At 39.7% G+C, this 17,961-nt stretch overlaps 1 long non-coding RNA gene across 1 annotated transcript in view; it reads left to right on the top strand.

The window, feature by feature from the left end:
* Positions 1–15,983: 15,983 nt before the first annotated feature.
* Positions 15,984–17,961, top strand: part of LOC112976705 — a 29,658-nt gene continuing 27,680 nt past the window's right edge. The window contains exon 1 of the long non-coding RNA XR_003257118.1: positions 15,984–16,056. This is a non-coding gene — a long non-coding RNA (uncharacterized LOC112976705). The remainder of the gene's footprint in view (positions 16,057–17,961) is intronic.

Below are 17,961 nucleotides of genomic sequence, written 5' to 3' on the forward strand. Positions count from 1 at the left end.
TACTGCAGGGATCTAAAGTATGGGAAAGACAGAGAAAACAAGTATTTGAAAAATGTAGGAGTAGACAAGTTAATTTTCTCTTTGATATATTAGACCCCAGGTTCTCAGAGGCACGTAAAATAAATAGATGCCCGACTCCTGTTCGAATCCAATGGAAGTTCGATATCTTCCTCCTTTGAAAATCCCAGCCTACATGATCACCATCTCTATTTTTTTTTTATCTTTAGCATTGTTATTGATTTTAACATAAAAGCTTTAACAAATACACAGGCAGAGTATGTAACTTAGATGAGAAGGAGTTTGGATATTTGAAGGAGGAGGATTAAATGGTCTGAATTAGGCTTGTGAAGAATATTCTGGCCGTGGGAGGATAGAATTTGGAAGAATGAGTTGGTAGGACAGAGGAAGCTGAAGGTTGTTTCTGACTTCTATTATGATTCAAATTTATACCAGAGTGGAAAAAAACATTGAAGAATGCCTGTGAGGATTAGGAATAAATACTTGTTCCAGAAAAAGAATTTCAGTTTGTCACTCACCTTTTTGACCTCATGGGGGAACAGGTGGGAAGATAAGTGGGAAGTTATCAACTAGACAGATTTATTAACTGCTGTAGCATAGAGGCTCGTAAGGAAGAGATTTGCTAAGATACACTTGTGCTAACAGTTCCTGCTAGGTGTCCTAAGGGAACTGAACATGTAATAAAATGCTTTTGAATGTAGATCATTGCAACTTGGGTTCACTGAAAAGTTACTAAGTTCAAACCAAAATCAATGGATTCACTGGTAATTATGCATTAATGGTGTATTCCAGGGAACTCAGGTACTCAAGTAGTCATTCCAAGCCTCTTCCTTTTTCTTCTTGAGATAGCAGTGCAGGTTTATCTTTAGATTATCTTCTTCATGTTAACTTGAATTTAAATGACTCCAGCCCACCCTACCATAAAAATAATATTTTTTTCTGTATTTGATACATGTAAAATCTCTTCTTGTCTTCTCAGGTGCTAATGTGTAGTTTGAATGTCCTCTTTTCCTAGCTTGAGGAACAGCGCTGTGTAAGGAACTGTTTCATGGTGCTTGAGATGTACCACTGGTAACATCTAGCAAACTGGTCCAGTGTTTAGAAGCAGCCTGCTTCACCATGTTAGGTTTGATATTCTTTTTTCTGAGGATTTTAATTGTGGTGAGTTTATTTGTAGTGAGTATATTTGAGTTGAATGAAGTACTTGAACAAGTATTTCTTACAGATGTGTAATACCAAGTCAGAGTTTCCTCTCTTTAACTTTTTCTCTTGAGGCTCTAAGAAGGGATTGGTGAAGACAGTGTGAGGAAGCATAACAGAGTTGGAGCTTTCCCTTGGTTAGGCAGATCTCCTTTTAGGAAGTTGCTAACCCATATGGTATACTTGAAATAGCTAAATTCTGGCATCTGAATGAATGGAAATGTGGGAAGTATCTAATGCCCAGTCTTAAAGGGCAGGACAGCTCATAGAAGYCCCTAGATCTGTAACTTCCCAAGGTCATCCGTTCCCTGTAGTTGCTAGCTGTTAAAGGAAAGATCTGAACTAAAACTCTTAGTGAAAAGACTGTAGGATAAGAGGCCTTCAGGTCATTTTAGAAAGATTTCTACCTTCAGAGCTTCTGCAGTAATTCAGCTCTGCCACCAAGTTGAATGTTGTACTGGATTTCTGCTGGGAGAGATGGAAGGAGTCGGGGTGACTGATCAAGGCTGTTTCATTGCGATGAAGTGATTCTACTTTAGCAACGCTTTTAAATTGGGAATCCAGGATTGAGCTTTATATTGCAAAACTTTACTGTCCCTCACTTGACATCATGAAGAACAAGGTGTGTCCTGAAAGCTAGAAACACTGGATTTAATTTTGTGATGTGTACATTCATATGTAAATGGGAAAAGAATTTTGCCTTTGAGGCACAAAATTCCTACAGAATGTAAATTAACTTCAAAATGATTTCATTTGTGGTTCTGAGGAAAAATAACATAATGGGTCGTTATAGCCATGTTTATGAAATGCTAAACTTTAACACACAACAATCAGCTAAAGCTATAAGGCTATGTAAAAGACTGCACACTTAATAATTGTAAATGTTACATGAGTGCGAGTAGCTTGATTAAATTTATTAGAAATGTGTTGCTAGCATTTTAAGAAATAAAGCATTTATCACAAAATGATGATTTCTTCATTTAAGCTCATTAGGAAATCACACATCAATTCATGCATAATTACAGGGGAATTTCTGCCACTCACTACAAATCATTACCACATTAGCTAAAGTTGACTTAATTTGTCTGTGATTTGGAAAAGGTGGTATCTAGATAGGAAAATTAGCTTATACAGATGATGAAACTATCAACATCATCACAAAGGACTTAGCATCCTCTTATTTGTTAGACAAAGATGCACCTTTTAATTCTTTTGTATGTAAAGCTCGTACTTTTCAATGAGCTCTAAAGCTTTTCTTTCCATGACAGAATCCCATATTATGGATCCAGTGCCAGGTACTTAATGAATAGTTGATAGTCAAGGCACGTTTACTTGCACCAGACATACTCATTGTTTTTAATGATCATTGCAGTTTGAGATTGAATTGAAAGGGTTTGAGGGAGGCTGAGAGATGAAGAAGGAACAAGTTTTGCGAGTGCTGGCAAGCAGCTTCTGCAGTGGCAAAACAGAAAATGAGCATTTGCTGAACACCAGCAGCATTTACACTGAACGCTGTTTACATTCCCATGACATTTAGGGTGGACATAGCTCTCCTGTGGCCTGTTGCACCTTCTTTCTTTCCCAAACTTCTGATAAGTTGGAATATTGTCTGCAACTGATAGCATCTGAACTATAGGAGTGATTGGTTACCAGGTGTTTCTTTTACAGAGAGTTGGCATGTTTTCTGTTTGTTAGCTTGCAAAAACACTTGTGAATGGGTAAGTTAGATTCAGAATAATTAGGTTGCAAGTTCATCTGTCCAGGAGAAATACAGTCCTTGAGACTTAGGCCTGTATATTTAGAGAGCAATTTCTCTGTAACTTTACTGCCTTTAGTTATGAGAAGCATGACTTGAGTTCAACCATTTTCCTATCTGCATTCAAATGCTGTGTATTTCTTATTATTGGAAAGTATTTATGTCACAGTTTCAGAGTCAAATTGGAAGTTTGTTTTGTTTTGTTTTTTAATCTGGGACATTTCTGTGCTCTTGCTTACAGTGCACTACCTCAAACAGTCACACTGGCACCATGTAGGGAGCAAAGGGCTGTGCATGGAGAAGTGAGGGAAGTCGAATTGTTTTTAAGTTGGCTTTGCTGTCAGAAATAATGTACCTGAATATATTCTCTCAGTTTTTTAGAGCAGATTTGTGTGTTGTTTTCTGCAGCCTTCCTGAGCAGTTTGAGTACGTCCTTTGTTTTGGGTCTTTTGTATAAGCTTGGGATCTGCAAGTTGAAGGTTATGCCCCTCCTTCCACATTAGTACCTCACATTTATAGACCAAAGCATTGTGTCCCATTTCCCTCTGGATTCATCTCCCTGGCAACATGTGAGCCACTTGTGACTATTTTGTTGGTAACTTTTTGCTTCATTTAGAGGCTCAAATACAATTTTAAGGCCTCTTTATTTTCTGAGTCACGTGATGGTGTTGAATGATAGGTGATGTGTTCATGATTTTGAGTCGCATTAGTACATTTTCATGTTGTTTTTGACATCCTTTAATAAGGTAGGGTGTGAGATTTCATGAGTAGGCTGTGCCAATTAAATAGCTTGCTACTGCCAAAAGGGGTAGTCCTCCTCCCTCCTTGTTCTGCTGCCTGTCTGACCCTTTGCTGCGCTGACTGAGCTTACTAAACTGGCAGAGAAATACTCACTTAAAAAAAAAAAAAAAAGGCATTGTCTACCAGTGTTGCAAGTTGAAAAGCTCCTTGAGAAGTCCACCCGTTTCAATGCCTTTGAATTCATGAATCGGTTCAGCTGCCTTGTGAAATCTCACCTGTGTAGTTGCGGTGTCTCTTGAATGTGTTTCAGTAATCTTGTATTCTTTTACTGTTGTTTCTGGCTCTCTTGTAATAAATAATAATTTCATATGAAAATGATTGCCATTGAAATGGATGACTATATATCATAAAAATAAAGGAAATTCACATTTGACAAGAAATTTAAGATAGCTAACGCCACTGCAATTTTAAAAACTGTAAGGTAAGATAAAAAATAAAAAAGGTTTCAGTACTTAAACACATCTAAAGAATAGGCATTTCAAAGAAAGGAAAAAGTGGATGGGGTGTTTACCTGCATCCTAAATTTATAAGCAAATAATGTTATCACAATATCTTGTTAATACACATGCTGTTTAACCATTTAAAAACAAAGTTTAGAGAAGGGCTTCTTAATTTGTGCAGCTCTTATGCTTTTAAAACATTTTCTTTCTTTAATCTGGGAATAGTCATTTGTAACCAAATTTGTGATTGGCTATAATGAATGAATTTTGTTCTTAATCTCACTGCATGTAAAAATTATGCTAAAAATAGAATTCATTTTTTCAGCTTTCTTTGCTACTGAAATTTCAAATTGCATTTGATTAATCTTGAAGTGGGCATTGCATCCTAGGTAGGAGGCAATATATTTGACAAAGAATACCAACTGGCAATGGATGAAGAAATTGTAATGATAAAAAAGAAGGGGGGGGTGAATCCAAGAAAGCAGTTTGAGCAGCCATTCTACTGTGGTGACAAAAGGAGTTTAGTACATTGTATCAAAATGAATGGGCTTTGCATAATTGATTTCAACATACTAGTAGCCTGAGGTCTGAGCTGCTCAAACCCAAAACTTATTAGCCATGCTACAAAGACGGTAGAAAACTGTGCAATTTGCTGAAGGGGAGGTAGAGAATAGCATCGCCATTACAGTAAAAGCTTTAAAAGTAGGACAGAGCTACTAAGAGAAAGCCCTTTTGTATGTTTATCGGGGTTATTCTGTTCATCTTACTCAGATATCATAAAAAGCTATTTTAAAGTCTTTGTGTAATACCAAATACCGAGAATTAAAATCTTATTAGTCTGTACACTTCATTTCCTAATTAAAATGGCATTTCTGCACAAATGTAGTAGCTGTGTTGTGAGATCTTTTGTAATGGCGATGTATCTTGAATAATCTCAGCAAAAAGACAGGTGCAGAAATAAATAAGATGCACTTTTGGGATACACTTTGCTTGCTTTCTGTTGCACATTCGCACACTTATGAATACTAGCTTTATTTAGTAAGGTTCTGCTCTGGTGTGAATCAACAGTTGTGTGTCCTAGAGCTTCCTGCAGAGGGGAGGATGAGGTGCATCACAGGAGTGTGTGATAATGCAGATAGTTGGATGTAAATTTATTGTGTTGAAGAGTAAGAAATGTATTCTTTTTACTCTCCTGTTCCCTTGCTATATTGTAATAGTATGTTACTACATGTTGTCTGTTCTGCTCTGCCTCTTCTGGGTACCTGGCACTTGGGATTGTCTGGAGAGTCTAGATGCATGTGACAGACTCCTGAGAGTAAAGTGATGTACTTGACAGAGAAAAAAATAGATTAACTTTTCTGATTTAGATCAAAGATGGGTTGTTAAAGGTGAAGAACTAGGAAACAAGATCTGAATGAAGTAATGTGTTCACTGTCAGGATTCCCAGGCTATGGGATTTCTTCCTTAAAAGACCATGGCGAAGCTCTTTATTAGTGTTTGTTATGCCAGTAACTTGAAATATTGGCAGTGGCCCCTTCAAACATGAATTTTCTGCATAGATCAGCATCAAGCACCTTATTTACCTTGAATCATATAAGGAGTTAAATGGTATTAAGAAGAATATTGTATGGATCAGTAGTGGCAGTGTTTATTCTGAGTGGATCCAGTGCTGTGATTGACTGAATGAGGTTCAGTACTTTATAATTAGCAGATTTTATAACCTATTTTTAAAAAGTTTGACTAAGGAAAGTCTGGGTAAAGAGAATTCCATGTTACTGGAAATGTTTTATTCATTTATTTTTTCATTTGCACTACTTCAACCTTCACAAAACCATAGAGATTGCTAACATATCCTGTATTGTCTGAACAGAAACTGCCTCAGAAAGATAATGAGGTGATGCCCAGTTGTTTTTGTTCAGTTTTAAACTAATTAAGTTCGCAAAATCCCTCAAAACAGAGAGTTATCAATAGGTGGTTCAGATGACCCATTCTAATGGATGTATTGATGTATAAGACCCATTTTTAAGCATCTTTCCTGTGCTGGTAAAGCCATCAATTTGTTTCTGAGGTTGAATCATGATTTTTGAGATTTATACTGACATTACTGAAGGGGAAGAATATAGGCCAAGTTGTAATGGCCTTAAAAATATTCACATATTGTTCTTGAATATGTCTGGCAGAGCCCACCAGCAAGAAGTTGTGTGGCGGTTCAGCTTTGCCTTGCACAGCAGGTTTGACTGATAGGGGAAATTACTGTTAATAATAATATGAAGGTCCCGGAGGACTGGCTGGAAGTTGCAGCAGGCCTGCCGACTTTTTTTTTTTTTTGCCTTTTTTGTAAAGAAATTTAAGATAGCTTTAATAATTTTTGCATTAAAATAAATGTTAGTGGAAAATTTGCATTAGTGCAGTGTGTCTTTTCCATCAAAGCCTTGTCATATACAGATTTTTCATGAAAAATGTCGTGATTGCAGTAATTCTTGATGTAGGACTACAGAGTCTTGGCTGCTAAAGCTCAGTATGCGACATACCCAAGGGACTTTGCCCATGTACAGGTATCTTTGTCAGCTTGAGCTTRATGAAACAGTCTTCTAAAAAATCCTTTTCAGATATTTTGGAGAAAAATGGGAGAGAAAATGCAGGGAATCTCTTTCTATGTCTTCTCCCATAGCTGGTCATAGCATCTGTTTGAAGACCTGGTCAGCGGGCCTGTTCTCCCTTGCCGGAGCAAAATTATTCTCTACACTGTAGTTCTTGGTCATGAGACAATTACTTCCACTATCCGTGGGTTTTTCTTTAAATCCTTAGTAGGAGGAGTTTCTTGCCCATGATAAGGGCTTGTAGATGCCGTAAGACAAATGAAAAATAGGAGAAAAATTCCAWTGAGACACTTTGAGAGTTCAGCAAATTCCACTCGCAGAAATGGAGAGGCTAGTTCTTTTTTCTCAATTTCATACCATCAGTCAGTGTTCATTCATATGCTCTTAAATATAGTACTGACATAAGATGATGGTGCAGTTTTCAAGGGTGATGTTTACAGTGGCCATTTTACCTGTAGATATTAATAGAGAAGAAGAATTTTCAGACGTTGCCTCCTTTGACTTTTCTTTGTAGTTAATATCTTCACTTTCCTATATGTTATTAGAAGTGCGTTTTTTGTGTGCAGAGTACTGTGAAACTATGGTAATGGTAAGAATGTGAAAAAAGCAATTTAAAAAGATGAGTGTATATGTGCAAATTATGGATGAAGATAGTGTTTTTTATTATAGATATCCTGATTTAAATTGTGTACAACTTTTCAAATTAGGAGTATCTGGGGTGAGCTCCTTCACGCCAAGCCTCTGCCTCAGGCTGCATTGTGGGAGAGTTTACCAAAGTTTGTTCGTTTCTGAGAATGAGTTTAAGGAGCAAAAACGTTTTGCCTGTTTTGAAATAAATGCATACCTGTTTCATTTTTGAAGCTCTAGTTTGTATTTTCAAGCAGAGGCTTGAAATTTGTCTGGGCACCCATCCAAGTCTACATTTACCTATGCTAAGTTCTCCATTTTTGGACAGTTTGTGAGCCTCTGAAAATCTGAGCTTGCTTACGCAGCAGGCAGACCAGTCAGAGCCTAATAGCTGAGTCCAGGATTCACCAAGATTTTTTAGTCTTCTGATTAGCCATAGATTTCGGTGGGGGTTTGGGCATCCAGGTAGCAGCTACAGGCTTAAGTACATTGGTGGGTATTGGTCAAAGACTCTGAAGCTTCTGTCTCCACTCAGCGTGTTCTGCCCCTTTGGTTATTTTTGATGCCTGCCCAACTGCATATGCTTTATGCCAGGGCTTTGGGGTCTGAGTGGGTTGCTTTGCTATTAAGCGGCATGGGGTGCCAGCCCCCATTGTCCCCTTGCCCTCTCAGAGCTCTTGCTGTCGCAGCGTGCAGCGAAGTGGGCCTGACTGGCGGGCAGGGGTGGGGGCAGCAGCTGGGGTGAGGGGGCAGTGCAGGGAGAGGCAGGGGCTGGGGGAGAAACCATGCGGGCAGTGAGCAGAGGTGAAGGAGGTGGGAGCTGGAAGAGAGAGCAGGTGGAGGGAGGGCACGTATGAGCTGGGTTTGAATAGGACCAGAGGGATGGGAAGGCAGGAGTGAGAAAGATGGATGGAATAGGAGAGAAAGGGGGGCAGGAGCTGAAGTGGGCAGCTGCAAATAGAAGGAGAGGGGAAAGAGCAGGAACTGTGGTCTGCAGTGCCAGGTTTTTTCTCAGCAAGTAGGAATTCCAGCATGACAGAAAACCAGAACTAAGCTTGCTTGTGTGACCTGCACGTTAAATGTTTGTATTTAATGGTATGTTTGTAAATATGTGCTTCTACTGGAGTGTAAGATCTCTGGGGCTCTGATCCTGTTCAATTGTGACTGTTAAAATATCGTGCACATTTATGGCATGCTAATGTTTTAATTTTGTGAGAATAAATATGCCATCTTTACCCCTTCCCAGTTGCATTAGAGTATTACATGTTAGCAGATTCCTGTATCACCTCTCCCGTTTATGATTATTGGTATTTAGGTGTGAGGCTCTTTGTGAAACCCTGCAATGGTAAGCCTTCACACATGGTTTTGCTTCTATTAAATCTGATGGTTGCAAAGAAAAATTCACATTCTGTGAAACTGTTGTAATTCTATGGGTTTTTTTCCCATCCTACCCTAGAAGMAGAGTTGCTCAAGACAGGGAAAATGAGTTTAATAAAAGCACACATATGTACCCAGATTAAATCTTTGTGTTCCACGTTCAGCAGCGACCTGGTGCGTCGGGAAGGAAGCGTGCCCGTGCCATGGGGCAGAGCCGAGTTCGGAGGCAGGCCCGGCCCGCCGGCAGTGCCAGCATTGCTCATTAGAGAGCTGCTGCAGAGGGCTGCTTGGCGAGGGGGAGCTTGCGGGAGCGGCAGGATCTTCCAGTCTGCCCAATACAGGAGTAGACAGGGCTCCCCTGCCAGCTGCTGCTCCGGCCTTTTATCTTGTTTGTTCTCTTATTATTATTTCCCTCTTATCCACTGCTAATTCCCAGTAAAGACACCTTGCCTCCAGCTAAGAAAGCCAAAGAGAACAGGTATTTTGCCCCAAGTGTGGTCTGACAGGGATTAGTGTAACCGCTATGCAACTGGCATCCCCCCCGTCCAGCCTTTCTGCTCTCACTCATGATTTAACATATTATTTTGTTAGACAGCAAGTGGTCTGGGACCTGGAATATTGAGTTTACTGTTAAACATGGGGAAGATATGTGACAGTTGGTGCAAAGGCACCAACCCTGCTTGGTTTTCTGACTGGTTTCTTATTGACCGGTAGTCTCTTTTGGAAAGGCAAAGAACCTTCCTGAGGAATACCTGTGGCCTTCCGTTGTCTTTGGCATGACACAAATGGAATTATTTTACCAGAAAATAAAATTACTTACAAGTGACTTGCATTCATTTTGCTAAGAACATTGGCGGTGACATTTTCGTGGATTTTGGATGACTTTGTTCTTCAGACTTGTTAAGAATTAAAGAGAAAGATGCCTCGTTGTGGCTTCTCTCAGCATAACAATGAGTTTGGCTCTGCCGTAGAAGATTTTCAACTAGAAATTTTCAATCTGCTTAGGTATTCATACACATTAGCAGCATATAGAACTGATGATTTTAATGCACTGTCTTTAATGCTTGAGTTGTCTTGCTTTCAGGTATTTGTATGCAGAGCTGGCTTGAGGCATCGCGGAAGTGTAGGCAAAGCTGAGTCTCCCTGCTCTAGGGCTGAGGGCCAGGACAGGAAAGCCTTAGGGAGAGGAAAAGCACTGATGTGGGCCACCCTTCCCTCTCCAGGGAGCTGCTGCTACGTACTGCAGTCCTTCCCTGCACAGCAGGGCAGGAGCAGTTGCCAGCATAGCTGTCCTTGCAAGAGGTGAGGTGAGGGGAAGTAGGTGCTGCAGCTGTAGACGTATTGCTCCTCCTGACAGCATGGTACCATATGGAGCTGCTTGCTTTTCCTGTGGCTAGAGACAGCCCTCCCTAAAGAAACATTCACACTGCAGTTATTAGGGAAAAAAGGAATTTTTTTAATAGCAATAGCAAATAAGAATAAGTGACCTGTAGGTTTTTAGTGCAGTGGTTTGGCTTAGTTTTGCTTGAAGTCACTAAGGAATTAGGCTAATGCAGTTCAAAACAGCTAGTAATTGGTGAGTGACAGGCATGATTTCTTTTTCCTACACAAATCTCCCTACTAAATTTTTGTTTCTGCCTGTTACTGTCTGTATTCCATTTCATAAAGTAGTAGTTGCGGGCTGATTGAATGACATGCATCACAGTGTGCTAGGGAAGGCAATTTCCTTGGAAGCTGTGAAAGTCTCCATGTGGTTGAACTGATACCTAAGCTGTGGCTTAGGCACACCTGCATTTAGGCACCCAAATAAAGATCCTCATCCACCCATTCTCATTTGTCCCAGTTCTGAGCGGCTGTGGGTACTTAACAGTTTTGATACCCAGCTGTATGCCTGCCTGAATTAGGACCATATTAACCTTTCATAGTTAAGAATATTACTGTTGTTTTCAGAATGCATTATACCCGCCTGTGTTCTTAAATGTGCACATGTAAGTGCTGAGCTTAGGATCTGAAAGGGAAAGTGCTTTTCTGGGTGCCTCTGGGTTTTACTTTTTTAAGCACAGAAATAGAAGAACACACAGTCCTGCCTACTTTGCATTTGTTTTTGCTAATTCAAAGGAAGAAAATCTCTGAAGAAGCTGAAGTGAGGGAGGATGAGTGATTCTGTGAGCTTCTGCATATTCAGTTACTGGTATGTATCTCTTGCTTTTGAGAATTTCTTGGATATATACCTACTTCTGGATCTTTAACTTTAGATGCTATTTGAGAAAAGTACTAATTAAACGATGACTATCCTTCCAAACAGGCCCTCTAGAGAGATTTCAAATCCAAAGCTGCACAGAGGCACAAAGAATACCAAGATGTTAATTTCCCTAATGAAAATGTTGCACAGAGCTGCCCTAAACCTCTAGTTGCAACCTGTCTGCAAAGTGTGTTTTATTTGGAAAAAAAATTGAATAGGAAGAGATATTTAGGATTACAAAGTAGTCTGTTACTAATGCTACGGAATAATCTGAGTAACTTCCTAGAGGACTGTCTTTTCTACACAATGATTTAATGTCTTGAAATCAAATTTATGTAATCTGGCTTCCCCATATAATCAATGTGGCTTTGGAAAGAACACTGATAAGAGATGTGGATTGATTGAAATGGAAATCTGAAACCACCTTCGGCAAAAATGTAGATAGAAGATATCAAACCACCTGGTCCCTGTGGAACATAATAAAATGCAAGTCAGCCATTAAACCTTTTAGTTCGTCCGTTCCCTCTACAGATCTTATAACTATTAAAAACACTATATTTAGGGATAAATGCTAAAGAGACCTTTTCCCAAAGGTTCAGAGATGGTCTCCATCCATCCTGTAAGCTCCAAATTCAAGATGCAGCACTGAATAGAGTTTGGGCTAACAGGTGCACAGTCAGTACTTTTTTTTCCTGAAGAATTTTTATAAAAAACAATGGAATTAATGCCATACTAAAGTAGCAGATGAACAGCTAACCATGGCTACCTTTTTTAAAGAAATTATCTTTTCAGGACAGATAAAGCTAAAGGATTATGTGGTTACCTGCAGTCAGCTAGTGGTTGACTTAACCAAAATATCTTCTGATGTGATAGGTAACTAACTCTGAACAGTCCATTGCTAAATACTCGTGTTTTTGCATGGTCCTTCTTCCTGACCTGGGCAACCATGTTTCTTCAGGTGATCATCTTTGTTCAGCAAGCTGCTGCTGGTTAGGAGTAGGGATACCAGAGCACAGTAGAGGATTGCCTGGGGCGGTGGGAAGCTGCTGTTGTCAGAAGCTGCAGCTCTAGAGTATCAGAATACCCCACTGGAACCTATAGAAATCATATGAGTTTCACTGAGGACATATGGAGGAAGGTGAATCCCGGGAAAAGCATGTATAAATTAATTGTCCTAGCCTAGCAGAGATCCATGTTTCCGATGACCAGTTTTCTTCCCCTCTCCTGGACAAAAGCGGATGTGGGGGGGGAACATCTGTATTGTTCAGTCAAGAAATGAAGCCCAAGGGGTGAAATGCTCCCTCTTTTGCTTGCTCAGTCTAACGGGGATTGTCGGTGGTGGCTGGGAAGGCATAAGGAGAGCGATGAGGCAGGTGACTGCTGCTGGAAAGGGAAGTTTCACTGCAGCAGCACCCATTCCCCTCGTCAGCTACAGTAGCAGCAGCCGGTATCTCTAGGGTGGCACCAGCAACTCCACCCTTTCCCAGAGTGCTGAGCCAAGAAGAAAGAGATTTCCTTATACAAAGGCAGAAGTAAACATATTTGTTCAGCCAGAGGCATTTCATGTACATTCACAATAAATGTGTCTATACTGTATTCAGTAGGATGGTTTTGTGAGCATTGTGCATTTCTGGGTTTAGCATCTGGTATCCAGTTTGTCCCCAGGAAGCCGCAAGAGTTTTGGCCTGGTTCAGGCAGCTTATGAATCTCATCTAGCCTTACATCATGAATGTCAGGGACTTCTTAGAAGGAGCCTGCAGACAACCTGCTAGACAGGGTGTATAGGATAAGTGGAGCTGTGCAGAGCGGCAGGGCTATCTGCACAGCAGGTAAGTGGACCCTGTGGGGTGCTCAAAGGACAGAAGGCACCTGACCACATAGGGGCTACCAAAAGTATCATCCTAGATCTACCCCCACAGGTGCTTGTGCTGGCAAGTAATATATCCAGGCAACTGTTCTGGCTGTAAGGAAGCCCTCCAGGCTTTTCTACAAACCCTGCCTTCTTACCTGAGTCAGCTGAATATAAAGGTATTTTTGTGCCTGTGTGCTAACATTGGCTGCTGCTGAACTGATCGTAAAGATGCTGAAGACACAGTCTCAGCACCAGTGGTACCTTGGGAAAGTACTGGATATGCTTGTTGGTCAAACATATTTTTGTAATTTTAGCAATATATGACGTTAATAAGGCCCCACAATATTTCCAGATTGTGTGCAAATATGTCCTAGGTCAGTGCTGTACAGAGAAGAGAGTTCTCTCTTTTGGGAGAACTTTCTTCTTCCCAGAAAAGGATGGTTGGGTATCTGCAGGGTTTTTTTCTGTAACAGCTTACTTCTGTACTGACAAAAACCTAAATGATGTGTTGTCATTCATGCTAGTGGAAAATAATTTGACAGCAATTCTGTATGAAACGAGTTTAGGACTGGTCCTGTAATTGACAGATTTTTCTTTTCAATTAACAATTTCTGTGTACTCTGGACATTTTCGCTGAATTCTTATAGGTCAATAAATTCTTACTCTGTCAATAAAATGTTGGTAAGGACTTACCAGCTATACATAGTGTCTGTTTCAAGTTTTTTTATTATAATAAATAGTTTTACTTATTGCTAGCATCATGCCTTACTTGGAAAACTCCATGTAGTAGGGGAGCCAGAGGGTCATCTTGTAGATACTGAAGTAAAAGTAACATTACATTAAAATTTTTTCATTTTTTGCATTAGCAATTGCCAGAGTCACTACATACAGGGCTTGAACCTTCACTATCTTGCGTTTTGTTTATACCCTGTAAAGACTGTAGTCTAAAATGGGAGTGGAAGCATTTTGCACTCGGGTTTGCTCAGGTGTGAAGCAGTGCTGGAGGGATGAAGCTCTGGAGAATATAGCCATCAAATTCAATCATTATCTGTGAGAAGAACAGACATTGCAGTCTAGAGGCAGGCAATAGTATRAGCTGATGTGGTACAGGTTCATCACAGTATGCTACTGATACTGCTTAAAATCCTGACTTAGAAACACATCATTCCTCAGTGCTCCTGAACTSTGCAGTGCCTGTCAAACTGTGTGGTGGGCAAATGTCTTCAGGTGTGGACAAATGTACTCATTTACTCAGGTCTTGCACTTGCAGGTTTTTGAATGCAGCCCCTTAGAGAGGAAAGATTAGTCTGTTAACTAATTTCACCACAGAGTATCAAGCATTTCATAGCCATTAAAATCCTTGTATACTGTAGCTTTTTGGCTGTGTTCCAGCTTTTACTGGTGATCATTTCTTTCAGATTAGCTGTCTTCTAATACACTCCTTTTGCAAAAACCTGGTGGTTAAATGTTTCTGTTTAAAGAAAAATACAACGTTGGATTTTACAGTTCCTTGCCATGTGCATTGAAAATATGCTAGACAGCCTGATTTAGCTGGAAAGGGCGGGTGGGTGGAGAGAGTAATCAAACAAAATAGAATGGTTATTCTAATTGTACAAAATAAATAACAGAATGCATTTTTTTTCTGCCACAAAGTACTTTACAAAGTTAGATGCTGGTACTGCACTACTATGCAGGCAACCATTATGCACCCACAAAACCAGCTTACTCCAACAGCCTTGAACATTGCAGTCTTCTATATTAAAAAGAGGAGAGTTGTGCTGTACAAGCTTATGCTGTCAAAATCTTGCACAGAAATACTGAAAAGGTTTAAATGTCTTGTGAGCAGGGTGGCACTTGTGATACTGGTGCAGAGCTTATCTGTAGTCCTGATTATTTGGAGAAATTGAGCTCAAGGCATGGTGCAAACTGAGTTTATGCTACAACTGACTGAATTGTATTGCTGCCTTTCTCACAGAGACCACTGAATCGTGTGGGGAATTTGAACTGGATCATTAGAACTGTACAAAAAGGTTAGAGGAATAGATACAGATATGAGCAAAATAGTCATCACAGTACAAAGGCAACATTAGCTTACCTTCCTATTTACCTATATATTTCAGGTGCTTTGTTAAATACAGACTTAAATTTCAGATGAGGTGGATCATCCTCTCTAAAAATCAAGGCCTCATAAGTTTCCCTCAGAGCAGACATCCCGAATCAAGACTTTTGGATACCAACGCTCCTCTCATTTTTCAAGGCTGGGGAGAGAAGGKATAAGGTCCTTTATGGTCATCGCTATTACTTCAGTCTTTTTAGGCCTTTGTACTGATCAAAGACTTCTCAGGYGTGACAGTCCTGGACAGGTCTCTTGCTTTCCCTAGTCTAATTCCCTTTTTTTCTTTTCTTTCTCAAGACCTCTACCTGCCCTGAAGCTTCATTGCTGGGCATAATTTTCAGTACTTCTGATTCTAATAAGCAAATGGGGGAAATAGGTCACAAAGTAGTACTGAATTACAGTTGTTAAACAGAGGAGTTTGATTACGATGGTCTATTTTTCTGCTTGATAGAAGCACATTCTTGATGGTGAAGTTTATCTCAGAATAGGGAGCGGTTTGGGGATTGCCGTTTGTACTTGGTATAACTAGACACGTGCAAAATTGTGTAATGCTAGAACTGTTTTCTACTTAGCCGAGACTAATGTTATTGAAAGAAATGATGGATAAATTAGGAAATGAACATCCTGTTGCCAGGTCAACCATGTTTCTTATTGGTAAGTAGCAGCATGCGTATGAGAAGGATAATATGTAGTGATGACAGACAAGAGCTGCAAGCTCTCCCCAGCACTGTGGGAGGGAAAGGTTACAGAAAATAATGCCTTTAGCAGTAGTGACCTAAACACTTCATTCTCCTATCATTGTATATCCGTATCTGTGAGGGACAGGGAGAATTATTAGAAGAATCAAAAGGCAAAATTCTGTTTCTTAATTAACTGTATTTCAGTTTTCTGAGGATGCATACAACGTATTTGTGTATTTTTTCAGATTTCACTGATGATGGGAGACACTGTGGATCAAAGATATCACCTCACTTAAACTGCCCTCAATTTCCTTGTGTTTACAGTAGATGATCTACTGCCTTTCCAGGTATTTACTTTAATCCTGTAAATGTTTTTTTCAGGATTTCATTGGAGACCTTCTTGTGAAATCTACTTTCAATGCTAAAGAAAGAAAATGAAAGTTTGGTTCTTTTCGGGTTTTGTTTAGTTTGTCAGCAGAGCCAGCCAGTTGTGTAGCATCAAGTAAAAGGCTGTGTTTTCTGATGGAAAAATGGAGTGGCCAGAGTCTTTCCTCTTTCTAAGCTGGCAGAGCTGGAAGTATAAAGAGCAGTGGTTCATTTGTTTGAGAAACAGTAATGTTTTAAATTGCAGGTTTAAAGTGTGTAAGTTGCACCGTTCAACCTATAATGTACTTATCTGGGGAGTGTGCTGTATATATATTGGCACTGATTTCCAGGGTATAATTTAGCTCTGGTCCCTTGTTCCCCATGCTCAGAAGGGCTAGGAATACTGTGGTGGGGAAGATGTGCTCGTGCTTGGAACAGAGGCAGCGCTGTCTCTTTTCAGCAGGTATTCCTGCAACCTATTAAGAATTGCACAGATGGACTCCAAAGGGAGTCTCTTTCAGTCCTTTAACTGTAATGACACAAACGACAATAATTTTTTAAAAGTGAGGTTTAAAAGTTAAGCTTCCCAATAAGTGCCATCTTCTTTTCTGAAGTGCTGGGCACCCAGCAGTTCCTGTTTTAATTTGGAGAGAACTGCTCGGGTGCTCAGCATTTTAGAAAAATCGGGGCAGTTACGTAAGAGCCTACATAGAGATATAAGCCTGACAGGCACCCAGTTCTGAAAAACTTGCCCACTGGGTACAGTGTGGGTGGTTGAGAAATTTTAGATGGGTTCCTTGGGGCTCTGAGATGGAACCACTGATATAAAGCACTTGCTCTCTAGCTGGCAATAATTTTATAAAACATGGCTGTTAGTCTTTTCTACTCTACCATGTTTCCTTTTCCTTCCCTTGACTCGTAAGACAATCTTCATTTGACCGTGGAAAAATCAAGCCTAGAGTATTATTGTATCATGCATTACAGCTACTCCCATATCATTTTCTGTTCTATATGCATAAGTCAGAACAGAAGTGAAGTACTCTTCTTTCCACCAAGGATTTCTGTTTTGGTGAAGAGGAAAAGAAAACCCACAATCTGTCTCATAGGTTTAAAAACCTGTAGTTTCATCATGATAAAATTGTTTACAAAACAAAGGGAAACAATGCCTTTTGCAGAGATTGTACAAGAGAGAATCCAGGGGGAGTCCAGGGTATTTTACTATTTCTGAAATGCAAATTGCAGTGAAAAAGGGATGTTTTTCTGCATGTGAAAGCTCTATCTTTTTTTCTTTCACCTAGCTCTGAAGGTAGTAGCACAGTATTTGTCTTCTATTTAGGATAAGCAAATGATTGGCATTAAGTGTTGAAGTGTGTGTCTGTCTTTTATCTTGCACAAGTACTGTTTTCCTGCTTTCCATTCAGTTAAGTCATGTTCTGTTTTTTATGCGATCTGGAAAAGGCTCTGTGTTCTTAATCTTGTTATCTGCTTTCTTAGCATTTATTCATTTCTCAATTGCCCATAGAAGTGGAAAGGTTAAGATACAGTAACTGGCTCTGTGATGGCAAAACATTTCTTTGTAAAACTGCTGCTTGGATTTTCTATGCACACTTCTCAATTTGCCTTTCATTTTGTACACTTCAGTATTAGGATATGCACATATGTTAGATATAGTTCTTCTGTTCCTCCATAGGTGCACACAGAATCCTCAAGAAACTGAATATAATGATTATGTATGTAGATGAGATATAACAAATGAGCTAACCTGTAAAATAGAAGACATATTAGTTGGAAAATATGATCTAGCATAAATTATTCAATGCAGAAGTTGTCATAAAATTATCCATATCGTCTTTGCTGAGTTTATTACAGCAGCATGTGTACACAAC

Source organism: Apteryx rowi, unplaced genomic scaffold, assembly GCF_003343035.1.
Source record: "Apteryx rowi isolate R43461 unplaced genomic scaffold, aptRow1 scaffold_76, whole genome shotgun sequence".
In the NCBI taxonomy this organism is placed as follows: Eukaryota; Metazoa; Chordata; class Aves; order Apterygiformes; family Apterygidae; genus Apteryx; species Apteryx rowi.